General features: G+C 46.6%; 1 protein-coding gene across 2 annotated transcripts in view; it reads right to left on the bottom strand.

Moving 5' to 3' along the window:
• The window catches only part of Frmd4a (FERM domain containing 4A), a 588018-nt gene that overhangs the window by 396230 nt on the left and 174701 nt on the right, over positions 1-17087 (bottom strand). The window lies entirely within an intron of this gene.

Raw genomic sequence — 17087 nt, forward strand, 5'->3', positions numbered from 1 at the left:
TCCTTTTTTTTTGTCTTTGCAAGACAGGAAATAGCCAGTAACCAACCAATTGATGCCACTCCTCAGAGATACATGCAATATCCTCTTATGTGTGTGAACTCTCCCGGGACCTCCTTTCTTGGTCTGACTTTGGGTGAAAGCAGGGTTCAGTGGCTAAAGGAAAATGTCAGAGGACAGAACTCCTCTGACACAGGGCATAAATGGTTGAGGGCCTGATGTTCTGAGTTGTGCTAACATTGAGGACTTTCCTCTGTGGACCACTCCCCATGCGGACAGAGGACAAAGGATGTGCAAAAGGCTGTTCTCCCCTGAAAGACGCTGGCTTCATCCTGCCGGCTGACTTAGACCGGTGTCCTCCCCAGTGTTTCGTGTAGCCCCTGTGACTTCACCGTGTGGAAGATGCCTCCATGCGATCTCTCCAATGACTCGAGAGTCAATGGCACAGCCTCCTGAGTGCCCTCCCACCCATCCCTCAGTCATTCTGCATTTATCCATGCGTTCACGCTTCTGAGGAAACTCTTGCATATTTCTCAAGGACACAGACTCCTGTGGACTCCATTCCAAGGTCTCAGGAAAAGATGAGGGTCTACTGTAAGGTGAGATCTGGACAGAGCCCAGTAGGGAGTGGGCACTCAAGTAATAGCTGTTGAATAAATAAAGTAACAAATCAAGGACCCTTCAGCTGCTGCTGAGGAGTGGCCCTCGCTGTGGAGGTAAGTATTTCCAAAAAACCCAGAAGTAACCCTCTACTGGTCTTCTTACCCTCACAACCACTTCCCTGCATTTATTTTTGAGCAAGTAGAAGCCGCATTTTCCGGAAGTTCACAGAGGTTTTTCTTACCCACTGATGTCCCTATGACTCTAACTTCCTTCAAGTTCGAGGCTCCTAAGAGATCAGGCAACCAGTACCTTGTAGAGCCAAAGGAAGGAGGCTCCATCCAGATAGCTCTATTTCCAGATAAAGACAGACATTAGAGAAGTGAGAGAATTTGGCTGGTGATGAGCAGGTGGTAGGAGAGACCAGAAATGGAGATGGAAGAGTTGGCTCATACTCACTGTGAGTGATGTAAGCATCCGCCAGGTATTGATTTGACCTTAGAGTGCACCCTCATGACTCCTGGTTACACATTTAGGTAAGCTGGAAGCTAGCTGTGATGGTTTGAATATGCTTGGCCCATGGGAAGTGGCACTAATAGGAAATGTGACCTTGTTAGAGTAGGTGTGGCCTTGTTGGAGGAAATCCGCCCAAGCTCTGCCCAGTGTGGAAGAGAAACCTTTCTCCTGGCTGCCTGCAGAAGATAGTCCAATCCTGGGTGCCTCACTTCAAGATATAGAACTCTTGGCTCCTCCAGCACTGTGTCTGCCTGCATGCTGCCATGCTCCTGTCATGATGATCATGGACTGAACCTCTGAAACTGTAAGCCAGCCAATTACATGTTGTCCTTTATAAGGACATGACCCTCCACACGGTGTCTCTTCACAGCAATAAAACCATACACACACACACAGCTGGACTGTCTTTCTTTGGCTCTGGAAGTAGGATTCTTTCTAGGGCCTAGAGTGGCGAACAGATGTCCTAAATAGTCAAGCCCTTTACTGTGCAGCACAGGCCAAGTGGCACTATTTAGAGAGACTGAAGTTGCCCAATAGTTTACAACCAAATATCTAGGCTTTCTAAAAATCAAATATCTACCAATCTGTAAGCTCTGGGTCTGAGGCTTTGGAATCTGAGTTTTAAGGAGCATCACAGAGATTTCTGACATTAATTCCAGCTTACGTGGCCAGGACGTTTCAGAACGGTGCTCTTGGCAATTCTAGGAAAGGTAGGGCCATTCTTGGCAGCAGAATGAAAGGTAACAGAAGAAGGATGTAACAGAAACAGCTGAAAGGCTTCAGCAATGACCAAAAGGGACCTCAGCACCTCATCCTGGGCCATTTCCTTTAAATTCTCAGTGTCAGGACCTCTAGTCCCCACCAGCAAGCAAGCGGGGAAGAAGTATTTAGAAGCAAAGGCAAAGCTGTCAAAAGAATGGACTGGCCATTGTCAGGGTCAGAAAGCACTGTCTGCTAAATATGGGTCCAAGCTCCAAGGCACCCAGTGTTGATCTATTTAAATCCACTTCATGCCATAGAGCTAAGATACAAAAGCCACCAAGCAGCTAAGTCCCTTCTGAGAGCTCCCTGCTCCCTGAGTTCCAGTGGGCCCATTGTTCCCAACACAGAGAGACTGTTATTCCTGAGTTCTCACTTGCTTTCCCCTGCACTCTTCTGTCTTGATGTAGGTATCAGACCTGGGCTCCCACATTCTTCCTTCGTTGTGTGGGTATGGGACTCAGGCCTTTCAACTAGATACATATGCATCAGCTCTAGGGTCCATGGTGAAGCCCTGTGGAGTCAGGCATGATTGAGAACTCATGGAGCAGAGGCAGGCAGACCACCGGTTTGAGAGCTAGTTGCATTCTGTGATGGTTTGCATATGCTTGGCCCAGGGAGTGGCACTATTAGAAGGTGTGGCCTTGTTGGAGGAAGTGTGTCACTGTGGGGTGGGCTTGGAGACCCTCCTCCTAGCTGCCTGAGGATGCTCAGTCTGTTCCTGGCTTCCTTCAGGTAAAGATGTAGAACTTGGCTCCTCCTGCACCATGCCTGCCTGGAGGCTGCCATGCTCCCGCCTTGATGATAATGGACTGAACCTCTGAACCTGTAAGCCAGCCCCAATTCAATGTTGTCCTTATAAGACTTACATTGATCATAGTGTCTGTTCACAGCAATAAGACCCTAACTAAGACACATACCAAGACCCTGTATCACAAAAGTAAAAGAGACCTGGTTGAGGAATGCAGTGATTATAGTAGCACTTGTTGGCTATGTAAGGCCCTGGGTACCTCACGGCTCTGGATAGTATCAGGTCATCATTGCTGAAGATGACAAGTGTGTTCAAGGCTAGTAGCCCAGTGGTGTAAGCCTGGGCATCTCACCTGGCTGAACTGATGGTACCGTCATAGGACCCGCTCAGTGGTGGGATTTGGAATCACACATTCTCTGGCCATATAATCTTGAATCCCAATCACACTTGGCTCTCTTGGGCATTCTGCAGTTCTCCTGAGTAATCTCTCTTGCAGCACATTTTCTTCCCCCCGTAACCAACCAGGTTATGTCTGCAGTGGAGCGCCAAGAAGCTTCCCGTGAAGGAAGGAGATCACTGTGAGAGGAGGTCTTCATTCCCAATGGAGTGCAGTTCAAGCAGCCGGCCACAGCAGGGGGAAGGCCTCTAGAAGCTACCTGCCAGCCGCCAGCCTTCAGGTCAAGTCAGGTGACCTTCCAAGTTCAGAGGGTGTCAGATAGCTATGTGTGACTCGTGCCCTTCTGGTACCCAGGCTGCAAGCTTTTCAGAACAAAACCGAAGGGGGACCTGTCTACCAGGAACATCACAAAGGAAGGCAGACAGAGCCAGAAGGAGACTCCAGCTTTCAAACAAAGCTTGGAGAAAAAGCTCTCCTTTCAGGAAGCAGACAGAGCCACCGCTTATTAGGCAAACGGGATTCTTTCAGTGGCTGAAGCACATTTCCTTGATGCATACAGAGCATCCCCTTCCTAGGACGCTCACCTGGGGATAAAGCCCGGCTGCTGAAGGCTGTGGTGGCTGTGATGCATTGGCGGTGTTTTTGAAGCAGATCATGGGTCCTGGTGAGATTACCGAATCGCATAATTTGTATCAGCGCATCTCTTTTAAGTTCCGAATGTCGGGTGATTAATGGGGGCTTGGAGTCCAGCAAACGAGACGGGGGTGGCACTGCCTGAGCTGTGATGTACTGTAATTAAATAATTAATCACTCCATAAGTATGAAGGACAGAACTCTGTATCCTGTCCCAGAGACCCTACAGAGGACACATTCAGGGGACGGGGTGCTCTGTGTGACACTTTCGCAAAACACGGGCTCTGCTTTTCGGGATGCCCATGGCCAAGTATGACTGAGGGAGTGTGTGAAATCTGCATGTCCCTCTGTAAGTAATGAGTTCCCCAGGGCACAGCAGGTGACAGCTGTTCCCGGATTATAAAATATGAGTGAATTTAAACAGCTTGCACCTCCTCTCTCGTAGATTACAAAGGGCATTTAGGGATGGACACGCAGTGTCATCCCCTCCCCCCCCAAGAAAGTGACATAACACAAGTATTTGCATATTTTCTTCAGGATGAGGAAGGTCCTGGGTCCATTCTACTCATCCCCCAGGAGACGGACAAATCAGCCAGGTCTGAATTTTATTTCCCAGCCCTTCTGTCGCTCTGCCATCCTGTCTACCAACATGTCTGCTCCTTGACCTGAGTTCCTCCATGACATCTACATGCTGCATCGTCTGGAGTTTGGGATCTCTGTACTCCACTCCCTTGTGAAGTAGATGGCCCCTTCCCTACACTGAAGCTAGATTCATTATCTCTTCCAGGAGGGCTTCCCCAAGCTCACTCTCTTCTTGCCTAAATCAGGCCTTTATTTATATTCTCTCTCTCTCTCTCTCTCTCTCTCTCTCTCTCTCTCTCTCTCTCTCTCATTTTCAGAGCACTCATGCATATTGATACCCACTCAGAACGTCCCTCCAGATTTACACTTTCTTAGTCTAAGATTCTCCCTCCATCAACTGTTAGAAAAACATCTGTTGAATGATCCGTGAGCGTAGAGCTGAGTAAACAGATCTTGTTTATTATTCAGTAAACCCATCGAACGGATTAATGAACAACTGAGTGCTAATCATTTCCAGGCAACTGTAGCTGTGACTGCTGGCTTTTCACTAACCCTCCCCGAGCATGTATTTTTTTTTTAACCTTCCCTTTTGCTTAGCGGTAGCTTTGGGGCGTGAAGGGAAACCTGGGGACCATGTCTAGTTTGATGGTGAAGAGAGCTCCATCTATTGATTGACTCTATATGTATGAGGAAAAAATCAGTTTTATGAACTCACTAAGAGAAAGGGTTTGTCTATTATGGTGGCGGCTACTGGGTTAGTTAGCACACAGATCTAGCTGACATCTGTGGTTCTGGGCTTTAGTCCCTCTCTGTGGTTAGGGCAAATGCTCTCCTTTGTCTCCATCTGGGAAGTTGTGAGACATAAGGACAGTTTTCCTGGTATCATTCTGCGTTGTAAGAGCCTACATTACTGGGTCTCCTCCTTTATTGAATCCACTGGGGATTATTTAAATTTAAAAATAGATAGTATAGGTATTCTTCTGCCTGTCTGCTTCTGTACTATATGCGTGCCTGGTGCCTATGGATCTTATTAGAACACAAGTTCTGGTTCAGTTGTTCTAGTAGGGTTCCAAGAATCTGCCTAATGGATCTTAGATAACACACTTCCGTGCAAAGGCCACCATGCTAAGGACCAAGTGTGTACTTGGGAGCCATCGCAGTGTAGCTGGCCACTTGAACTACTTCACCTACCAGTTCCTCGGTTTCCTCATCAGTTATATGGTGATGTATGCACCTTACAGGGCGGCTATAAAGATGGCCTCCCCGTATACACGACTGTTCCTGGTACAAAATAATTTTGTTATGTCAGCCATAAACCTTGTACTATTACAGCGTGTGAGTGTGGCTGGCTCTAGAAGAGAGGTCAGAAATGAACCCCAAGCCCATCTGAACCTTCTGCCTGAGTTACTAGGTCTACTCTAACTCCATTGTCTCTAGTTGTTGCATGGAAGTCAGGGCCCTAGCTTCTGAGACGAAACAAGAAAATCCACAGAAAGCACCGTACACCACACAACTGTAAGGGTATCTACTTCAAAAAGAAACAACAGCAAGCCTGACTCCAGGCAGATTTCTTTACGGTTTTGCCCTGTTATGGAACAACGCCAAGCTTGTATGACCTTCAGAAGTTACCAAACAGGAAGTGGAACCTTATTCGAAATAATGTCACCAGCTGGAGAGCAAGTGTCTAATGTGTGAGCCTACGGGGGACATTCCCCATTCAAATCACACTGAACACACACTTGGACCATTTAATGATAATCTGTAATGCAGTCCATAACCTATGCTCTGTCTCCCTTAGGAAGACTGAGACAAACTTGGTTTTGGGCAAATCTTTAATCCAATGGCCAGAAACTCACACCAGTGTTCCCTTGAAACACAAGCAGTGTTAGTGTCTGGGCACAGAATTCTGAATCTGCCTCATGATCAGACATCACTTTCTCATCGTGGAGGCTCCTAGCTGATTTATTAAAGTTTAATGAAGCTAGGCAGTGTCGTCTATTGAGACCAGAATCAGAAGACCTACGTTGGGTCTCTACTTTCTCCTTAACTTATGTGATTGAATCTGTCTGTCTGTCTGTCTGTCTGTCTGTCTGTCTGTCTATTTATCTATCTATCTATCCATCCATCTTTTATCATCTACACATACATATATATATACATTCATACACGTATTCATGAATACATACATATGTACGTACATACATAGATACATATTTTCAGTTCTTTGATATCTTCTTCCCTCACCTCCCCAAGTGCTCAGATTACATGTATGCACCACCACATGTGGATCTTGATTTTATTTTATTATTACATTTTAACACGTGTGTATCACGCATGCATGCCTGTGTGGAAGCAGGGGGTGGTTACAGGGTAACTTTCAGGAAGTCAGCTCTCTTCTTCCAAAATGTGTGTGTCACAGGGATAAAGCCCAAGTTGCGGGGCTCGGTTGCGAGAACCTTTACCTACAGAGCCATTGTCACTGGCCCTCCTTTGTGATTTTTAGACACAATGATTCCAGTACTGGTTATTGAGTTTGTTTTCCGTGCCAGACGCTGCTAGCATCGTCTGAGCTGTAGTTGTTCTGCAAAGCCTCTGTGCGTCCCCACTTTGCAGAAGAGGAGACTGAGGTTTAGTGTATAGTAACAACAGAACCAGATTGTGAATATGGATCGCAAACAGCTCTCTCTCTAACAGAGGTACCTGATCTTCCCTAGATTTCTTGTTTCAGGTGTGATAATTTTCTTGGTGGCTCATGGTGACTTTGAATACTGCCATTGGCTGCATCCAGAGGAGAGTACATGTGTCTGATCTTGTGCTTCTCTCATAGTGAGTGTATGTTGGGCCGCTTCCCAGCTTCCCCTTCACAAACGAGGTCGAAGAAAGTGCAGTTAATGGAGCAGCACGTCTATGACTAGGAATGCAATGTAAGCAATCAAGTCTGGGGCTGGGGGATGGTTGCCATGACATTGCAGCGCATCCTCCATGATCGCTGTCTATGAATATTCCCTTCCTGATTGATGGCGAGTTGTCTCTCTTTTCTTGTAAGCAAATGTGGTAGCGATATTAAACAATTACGAGTAGCGTTTACCAACTGCTTCGCCACAGCTTTGGAAATGATATTTTAGGGCTCTGGAAGCAATTGTTCAACTATTAACAAGGAAGAAGGGACAGTGTATTTGCTTCACCCAACGACAAAAGGTAATGTAGGAAATGTAAGCACATGACCACACTACCAGTCTAAGGTTTGCACAGGTCCAATTTTATACCTAAGAATCACACTGGGGACCAACAAGATGGCTCAGGAATTAAAAGTCCTTGTCTCCCAAGGACCAACACACACACACACACACACACACACACACACACACACACACACACACACAAATAGTAATGTAAAATGCTTATGGGATGACCTCTTTAAGCCTTGCAATCACTAGACGAAGGCATAATCAGGATCAGAAGAGCTGCTAAGGCGACTACTTCGCCTGCTTCAAGGTCCAAATGCAACTTTCCTGCCAAGTGTGGCTATCTGACCTTCATAATGCAAGCAAACATTAATCTGCCCCTGGCTGCAGTGAATCAACCGTTTACCACAGGACACGCAATCGCACATACTCACTCATCCACACACCCACAAAGGCATACCACAGCTCCCACTATCACGGAGCTAGCAGGCCTGGGAGGAGGTGGGGAAAATGGTGGTAGTAAATAAAACACCGTTGCCACAAGCAAGACTATGAGAAGCAGAACAACCAGGGTCCAACACAGGGCCACAGGGGCAAGCACGAGGCAGAGGTGCATCTCTACTCTACGGAATTGAGGACGGTGGGACCGTCCGTGAAAGGCTTGCTCAGAAGAGTCTTATTTCCTCCAGTGTTTTCCAGCTCAGTCCCAAGGACCTCCATCTGTCTACACACGTGCCCAAGCTAAAAAACGACATCTCCTTGAGACAACTGCCTTCCTTCCTCTGAATATCATACCCACCATCACCAGGGCCTCTTGCCCTTTTCCTACTTCCTCAGGAGTCTGTATATTTTGTTTTTCTGCTCCTCCCGTGCCTTTACTACACCTCGACCACCAGTAACCTTGTTTATTCCCCACCTCTGAGGAAGCTCTCCTCTCTGACTTGAATACGACCCATTGGGTCTATTTGAGCCACATTAAATCATGGACTATTCTTGGGCCAACAGCTGTTGCCAGAGAAATGCTTCAAGGTGTGCAAATGCTCACAATCTCCGAGAGCTGGGGACTGTGGTACTCAGTTGAACACGTGCACGTTACAGGAAGAAGGACTTGAGGTGGGGAGAAATCCACATACATTGTCTTGAAGAAAAGGCTCCAGAGAGTAAGCCACCAGCAGCAAATTTGTCCTATTTTGTGGTACTTGGGTTCCTGGGTCTCTCATAGAACTATTGTTCTATGAGAACTATTGTTCTGATGTGTTTTTGAGCTTCTGGGCTCTAATAGTGGGCAGCGATGCAAGAGTGCATGGGGTTCCTTCCCTTGTAGCACTGATCACCGAATCCAAGCGTATACCACCACAGCCAGTATCCAGTACTGAAGACCCTCTGAGGGTGAACGAGAGCTGGGGGAGACAGGAAAGGCTACTCTTGGGAAGCAACATGGGAGCTGATGGGGAAAGTGACCAGGTAAAGGGGGTTGGGAGGTTGCCCAGTTGCAGGCGGAAGCTGTCGTTGGGGAACCTCACATTGAGGAGATGGAATGAACTTTGCTTTTGATGATATGGTTGGACTGTGGAGTTAACTAGCCCTGGCTCTGGAATAGACTGCCACGTTTCCTGTCTTTCAATGTCACATGCTTCTTTTGTCATTCATGTATAGATTTATATGGTGTATGGGTAGACAATCACACAATTTGGGCTGTTATAACCAAGAGCAAGCTAAGTGTTTCTAAGTTCTTCCTTGTTTTGGACAGTAGGGGGAGCTCTTCCTTGCTCTGGGGAAACTACATGGAGAGGGGTTTTAGAGGGTCGCCATGAGAGGTCCCAGTACCACAGATGTATCCAAGTTTTTGACATTGCACCCGGATGCTGTCCTCTATAAAGTCTCGGCTTCAAAACTGTACAACTAAGTTACAAAAACAAACAAACAACAACCCCCCCCCCCGAAACACCAAACCAATCAAAGGAACAAACTGCAAAAACAAACAAAAACAAACAAAAAAACCAAAAAAAAAAAAAAAACCAACAACAAAAAAAAACAAAACCAATGGTTTAAGGAAGTGTGTGATTTTTTTGTGTTCTGCCACATACATAAAAGTCCCGATGCACTTGTGACCTGTGCACCACAAGTACACTCCTGACTAAGTTAGAGAAGACTGGAGCCAAGCACCCAGGTTTATTTCCTGGCTGTGGGGCTTGACTTCTCTGTGTCTCGATTTTCACATCTGGTAACTGACACCATGAGAAAGCCTGCCTCTGCCCCATGGTCCTTCGCTCCTGCACCCATTACCTTGCAGCCCTTTAACTTAGGATCTGCTTCTCCTAGCCTTGCCCCATTCTTTTTTCTTTTCTTTTTTTCTCTATTTTTTTTTTCGGAGCTGGGGACCGAACCCAGGGCCTTGAGCTTGCTAGGCAAGTGCTCTACCACTGAGCTAAATCCCCAACCCGCCTTGCCCCATTCTTATAGCACCGTTCATTGTTGCTTCAATGGACCCGCTTCTCTCTACATGTCTCTATCCAAGACTCCATCCCCTTAAGAACAATACCACATTCCTGCGGTTGAAATCAGACCCAACCTCCACAAACCTTCTCAAATTCTTTCTCTAAAAGGTTTTCCTCGCGGCTGGAGGAATGGCTCAGAAGTTAAGAGCAACTTACTGCTTTTGCAGAAGACCAAGGTTCAGTTCCTAGCACTTACTTGGGTCACTCACAACCACATGTAGCTCCTGTCTTAGGGCTCCAACACCCTCTGCTGGCCTCCATCCATCCTGCACACACGTGGTGCACACAAAGTCATCCGGGCATACATGCATACATATAAATAAATAAAAAAATTAACCCTCCAATTAACTCCAATTAACCCTCAGCTGTTGTACTTTGGCAATGTCCCCTATCACTTCTTATACTTTGATTTATTGTTATAAGTTCTTAGAGATGTAAGTTTCTCCTTTCCATTTTAAGGAGACCTTGCTGAGAGCAGATCTCGTTTACCACCATATCCCAAGAGTCCAGAGTTCTCAAACCTGATGCAAATTTTTGGTACGTTTCTCTTGTGATAGTAAAATAAATTTGCTTGCTTGCTCGTGCCTTCGTCCAACAAATATTATGAATAGTTGCCTAGCAAACATTCAGTAGAAGGTTCTTGGTCTTTGGATACAGTGTCCTGTGTGCTACTGTAGATGTGCCACTAGCTGTCCAGACAGAGGGAATGCACGGTGCTGCTGTGTGGACTGCAAAGTGCTGTGTGCATGGCTAGTGCTCCCATTACGTCACTGCCATCATGGCTGCCATCACTAATGACATGTCTGCAGTCCTCCCTTAACCTCGCCTCACTCCGTGTGCCCCCCTCATTCCCCATCACTGGGTCAGGAGATCAGAAGAGATAAAGGCCTTGACGAATTGCTGACTGCCTGCGGTAGGTCAGCTGGTCCTGGAGAGACCCAACGCTGTGTGATGTGTTTTGCTTTCTGTTTGAGAGAAAGCCTCCTGGCAAGCGTGTCCAGCCACAGTGGGGGAGCTTCCCCAACAAGGCCATGTTTCTTCCCCTCCCAGGACTCTCTGAACGCAGGACTTGTGTAACAAGGATTCCACCACCGATGAGTCAGCCCCAGGCCTGTCTTCCTTTCCTGCTTTCTCCACCATTGTGTATTGCCGAGAACTGGTTCATTATTGTGAATCTAGTTAACAGCGTGAACCGAGGCAAGGAAGCATCTTTTTCTTCTTTAATCACTTGATTTAAATCAGCAAAACAAAGTAGAACAAAACAGCCCTCTGAGAGTCCCGGGAGACGCTTACTGATTTAAAATTACTAATAATTTATACCAAGAGCATGATTATTAGGACACAAACTGTAGAACACAGCTTACACTATGTCAGCTCAAAACTGGGACAATGCCAAAGGAGAATTAGCTCCCGGGGCAGAAATCTGACTTTAACAATGCCCCACCAGGAAGGAAAATTCCTTGGTGGCCTATGTGCCGGGTAGTAGGTGGCCCCTGGAAACAGCACCCGATAGATGGTTTTCTCCTGAGAGTAGAGTCATCACGACACGCATGCCAGGGGACTCTTGCAGGTCCTGCTGCAGCCGCTGGCTCTGCGTCCTATGGCTGGGTGAACATGTTTCTACTCTCTGTTTTCAGTGCTTCTGGGAGGCGTCCAAAGTGTAAGAGGAAGTGTGACCCCTGGATATCAATAGCTTTCACTAACGCTCGACAGAAAGAAGCCAGCCTTTGCTCTCTGAAGTTGGCAAACCTCCTTGCCCACATGCTGCCAAATCTTCCACCTTGTGGGCACCTGGTAGCTGGCTTCTCGTGGCTGAAGCTGGGTGGAAACGTTCTTTCTGCTCCTTCCACAGGACAGCCCCTTCCCTGTTCTCTGGCAGTGGCCCAGGCGTCGTCTTTGCACACAGGCTCCCTGCATTCTCTCGGGCTGTGGTCTTTGCGCTGGGTCTAGCCGCCTGGTGCCTGGCTTCCCTTCTGTGCAGATTACACTCCCCTTCCCTGAGACCCTGGACGTGCACACAGGTGGGGGGAGCATGCTTGCCTTGTTGTGACCAATACTTCTTTTTCCTCGAATCTTTCCTGATTTAAATAGGTCCTCCCAGGTAGTTCTGTCACAGCAACATGAAATCAACAGAGTGGTGACTGTGATAGCTAAGTATGCATATAGCTTGGGTAATTGCCTTAGTTGGGGTTTTACTGCTGTGAACAGACACCTTGACCGAGGTAAACTCTTATACGTATGACGTTTGATTGGGGCTGGCTTATAGGTTCAGAGGCTCAGTCCGTTCTCATCAAGGCAGAAATATGGCAGCATTTAGCCAGGCATGGTGCAGGAGGAGTTGTATCTTTATCTGAAGGCTGCTAGCAGAATGCCGACTTCCAGGAAGTTAGGATGAGGGTCTTAAAGCCCATGCCCACAGTGACACACCTACTCCAACAAGACTATAACTCCAAATAGGGCCACTCCCTGGGCCAAGCATATTCAAACCATGACAATAATGAACCACTAAGCATTGTTACCCATTGGAATATATACATGCACAGGTATGTGTATATTTTTGGCTTTGAAAACTTCTAAACTGGGTATCAGTTTTCTAAGGTGGGATTTGGTGTTTCTAAGTTAGAATGCAATCTTCAGTCTGATTTTGATGCACTAAGGTAAAAATCAAAACACCCTTGGTTTGTATGCCTGGCTCTGTGGAGAGGGAATGTGGAAGACTTTCTTTCAGAAAGAGTTAGCAATACTAGGGAATGTTTGTCTGCTGTTATTGCTATTAATATGCCATTAGCCTCTAACTGTAGTATGTGTTATGCATCCCAACCATAAAATCCCCAAGTTAGACATTTGCTAGGACAAAGGAAATGATTAATTATGGAGTTCTCAGACTTCCCTCTAATTCTTGCATCTAAAACACTAAAGTGAGTAATAACACAGAAAGATGGGAGGCAGGGGTGAATTGAAACCTTTGTTTGCTGGGAGAGGCCATCAGATTAGTTGGAAAGAGACAACAGCATGGAGACAGGAAACCTTCTGGGGCCTCTGCCAGTTTCCCAAGCCACCGTCCCAACCACTCTGCCATCTCCTCTGTGTAGTGGCTTCCTTGGATCATCTCGGCCTCACTACTCGGCCTCAATGATGAAATCCAGCTCGGTGTGACTTTGTGAAACAGACACTAGTGATATACCAGGCGGTCTCGTGTAAGGTTGTGGCTATCCCTGGGTTTGCTCCACCTCTCCTAACAGATATCTGAGGCGAAACCCTCAGCTGAAGCCCTGACCCATCTGTCAGTCTACTTTGAGAAGTTTAGGCTTGAGGAAGTGCACGGTTCAACACCTTTGCTCAGAGGACAGAAGGGAATATGACACTGAGCCTCTGGCTACACGGGGCCAAATTCTGTAGACCACTGACCCAAAACACCAGGCCCTTCTTCCTTGCAGGGCTTATAAGATGCCCTTGCTGGGGTCGAGATTGTTGCAATCATGCATCTCTGGCTTTTTCTTTTAACCGTAATAATAACCTCTTAGCTTCTGCTCCAAACCCCCACCCCTCCCCGCCCCCACGACATAGCACAGGGCCCAGATTGAAGACCTCTGCTTGGTTGTGGGTTACCCTTTCGTCTGCAGCCACACAGGCAATTTCCCTGACCAGTGGGGCGCAAAACTCAAACACACATTCAATGTGGGAGTTCCCCGAGCACCTTACAATCCTTTCCAGCTTGTTCATCAAGCAGTTCTGGAAATGCTGAAGAAAACGGAGGGTTGGGCCAGTGCACTGGGAGTAGGAGATGGGGATGGATGGGAGGCTGAGCTTACCTCTTAAAACCAGGAAGAGAGAGTTCTGCCAGCCTTTGGTGGCCTCTCTGTGGGGGAATTTGCAAAGGTTTTGTCAGGAAAAACAAAAAAGAATACAGTAGAAACAGCAGGTTTGAGGTCTTTCCCCATTCCTCTCCTCTGCATGCTTTTGGGCGGTGGGACATTTACACAAAAAATGTAAGCCAGAAGGCTTGCAGTTATTTGGAGAGCAGGTTCATCGTGGTTGGAGGGAGTGTCGGACACACAGCCTCTGTGGAAGGATGTATTCCAATCCTGAGATCAGATATACAGACTTCAGGTGGGCACGTGAGCTAGTCACACTGGGGTTTTAATTCCATTGTGAACTGTATGGGTTTTGAAGCTATGAGGAGAGTCAAAGGGCGTTGCATGTGACTGAACAGAGGCCTCCTTTGGCATCTTTCTCTCTCTCTTCCCTCCTTTCCCACTAAGGCCTCTTTATTTGGGGTTTTGCTTTGTGACTTGAAAGCTATCAGGACATAATGATCTCAACATCAAGACACTGTTTACTTAGTATGAGTCTTAAACTGACCGCAGGAGGTAGGGGCACATGGTAGTTCACACTACGCAGCCCAGAAAAACCTATTCTCAGGGAAGAGACTCCACAGATGCCCCTCCCCACTTCTCACATTCCTAGCCTGGATTCCTCTTCAGCAGTCATCAGTTGTGTGTGAAGCTTTTCTCCTGAGGGCGCAGGCTGCATTTTCTTTACTTCTGGATCCTCTAATTTTATTTCTATCTGAACATATTTTGTTCATTCTTCTCTCTCTCTCTCTCTCTCTCTCTCTCTCTCTCTCTCTCTCACACACACACACACACACACACACACACACACACATATATACATATATATGTATACACACACACATATATATATACATATATATGTATACACACATACACACACACATATATATACATACATATTCATATATATACACATATGTATACATACACACATATATACATATATATATATGTATACACACACACACACACAAGACTGGGAGTCTAAAGGAATAAGAAATTTGTTATTATCCTTCTCAGATAAAAGAGGGTCCCAGGAGTGCTGGGGTCTGGCCAGAAGCCTGGGTCAGGCCACATGGCAAGTAAGTGGCCAGCCCTTGCCACTGCATGGCAGAGACTCTGTCTACAGGATAATGGGAGAGGCAATGACTGTGCGTCTGAGGAGCTTTGCTTAGAGTGAGAAGACAGATCCTGACATAAAGGCACATGCCAAGGAGAAAGAAGATTGAAGGTGGAGCCAGGGGATGGAGATTAGATAAGGTTTCTGTGCTTAAGTGGTGGTGCTGATTTTACTGGGTGCCTATGGCCCCAAACATGGGTAGAGAAAGTTTCTTGAAAAGTCTCCACCCAGGAGATGTAAGTGAAGACAAAGAAGTGTATTGACTGGTCTGTATGTGGCCAAGCTGTGTGGTTACTTTGGGAGTGGAATCTAAGTTCCATAGCAATAGAGGAAGAAGGAAGAGAAGGAGGAGGAGGAGGAGGAAGAGGAGGAGGAGGAGGAGGAGGAGGAGAAGGAGGAGCAAAGGAGGAGGAGGAGCAAAGGAGGAGGAGGAGCAAAGGAGGAGGAGGAGGAGGAGTAGGAGGAGGGGGAGGAGGAGGAGGAGGAAGAGTGCAGCAGCAGCAGCCATTTATCACTATTTCATGAGCAAACAAGGCAGACGCACTACACAACCCCTACAACAATAGTTCCTCTTCTCATCCTGTCCCTGTTGCTCTCTGTTCATTAGGTGACAGTCTCAGCCCAGGAACCACACCCAGCGTTTTCATCCTGTTCTGCCTTTTGGCCCCAAAGACCCTTCTACACACCTTCATCCAATGATGAGGTTCCAGCTGCTCCCCCTGAGGCTGTGTCCCACCTTCCAGGTTACTTGTCCCATGAATTCTCCTCGGGTAACCCCCATAGGCCTTCTCTTCTCTCCTACCCACAGGCCACTGCAACTGCAGGTCACTATAATGGCTTCCTTCCTTGCCAACGCTTTATAACAGTTGCTTCTGTTTTCTTCTTCACAATGTTTCCACCATGTGCTTGGTCAAATTTAGAGAGTGATGAGAGAGAGAGAGAGAGAGAGAGAGAGAGAGAGAGAGAGAGAGAGAGAGATTCACATATACTACCAGTTACTTATATCTTTGGATCCTGCTGTAGAAACGGAATTCAATACAGGTGGATTGGCTAAATAAAATCTTACTTCCCTTTAAATATCACAAAGCATGTATTTGTTCTAACAGAAAGGAAGATTCATTAAAAAGGCTGGGGTGACCGTTTTTTATCAGGATCAATACTATATGATAAAGCCTTTGTTACGGACGGAAGCATTACAGGGAATGAACAGCACTTTATTTTAACCTGCTGCAGAAGGGAAATATTTAGTTTTAACTGGAATTTTCCAGTCTCCTTTTATTAAATCCCTTGAGTGTGCTTCCTCTCCATCTGCAGTAATGGTTATCCAAGACGTGCGCATCGTTTATACACAGGGCTGATCATCATCTGCAAACTGTTGAGTCCAGGTTTTCGAAGCAGAACAAGGTTTTCTGCGGTTAAGGGAAACTGTCAAGTGACTTAAGTAAAAATCTGACTGAGGAAAACGCTGACCGCTCAGAAGGTACAGTCTCATGGTGGCTGCCTCTCAGAATGTAAATACTGTCAAAACTCCAGCAAACACCTAAAAGAATTAAGAGAGACCAAAACAAAAGCTCTGGCCTTAGCCAGAAATCTGCCCTGGGATGTGAATTTGAAGGATTTGCCTAGAATACACACATAGAAAGCAATGCTTAGATTTTCCTAAGCATCCAGGACATTGTGACCTGGACGGGATCTTAGACATTAATTTAATGTCCTTGTTTACCAAGAAGGCGGGGGTGGGGTGAGGTGGGGTGGGGCTGGGTATGGTCAGGCAAAGACAATCAGTTTCAGCCAGGTAGTATTTTAATAGTCAATTAAAAAAAAAAAAGCCAACCCTCCTAAAATATATGGAATTCTATTTTTTGCCTATAGTTGGCTGCCAGTGTATTGACTGTACAAAGCCAATAAAGCCCAGGAATGGGAAGACAGTTCGATCAATAATGTGCCTGCTGCACAAGCATGAGGGCCTGAGTTCAGATCCCTAAGACCCACATAAAACAAGGTGCACAATGACACGTCTACAAGCCTGTTCTGGAGATCAGAGATAGGAGAATCCTGGAGCTCTCTGGTCTGCCAGTCAAGCCAAATTAGTGAGCTGTAGGTTCCGTTAGAGGCTTATGTCTCAAAACATAAGTTAGAAAGTGGTAGAAGACAATCAGTGTTGACCTCCAGATACTATACACTCCGATATC

Source organism: Rattus norvegicus, chromosome 17 (genome assembly GCF_021556685.1).
Source record: "Rattus norvegicus strain SHRSP/BbbUtx chromosome 17, alternate assembly SHRSP_T2T, whole genome shotgun sequence".
Classification (NCBI taxonomy): Eukaryota; Metazoa; Chordata; class Mammalia; order Rodentia; family Muridae; genus Rattus; species Rattus norvegicus.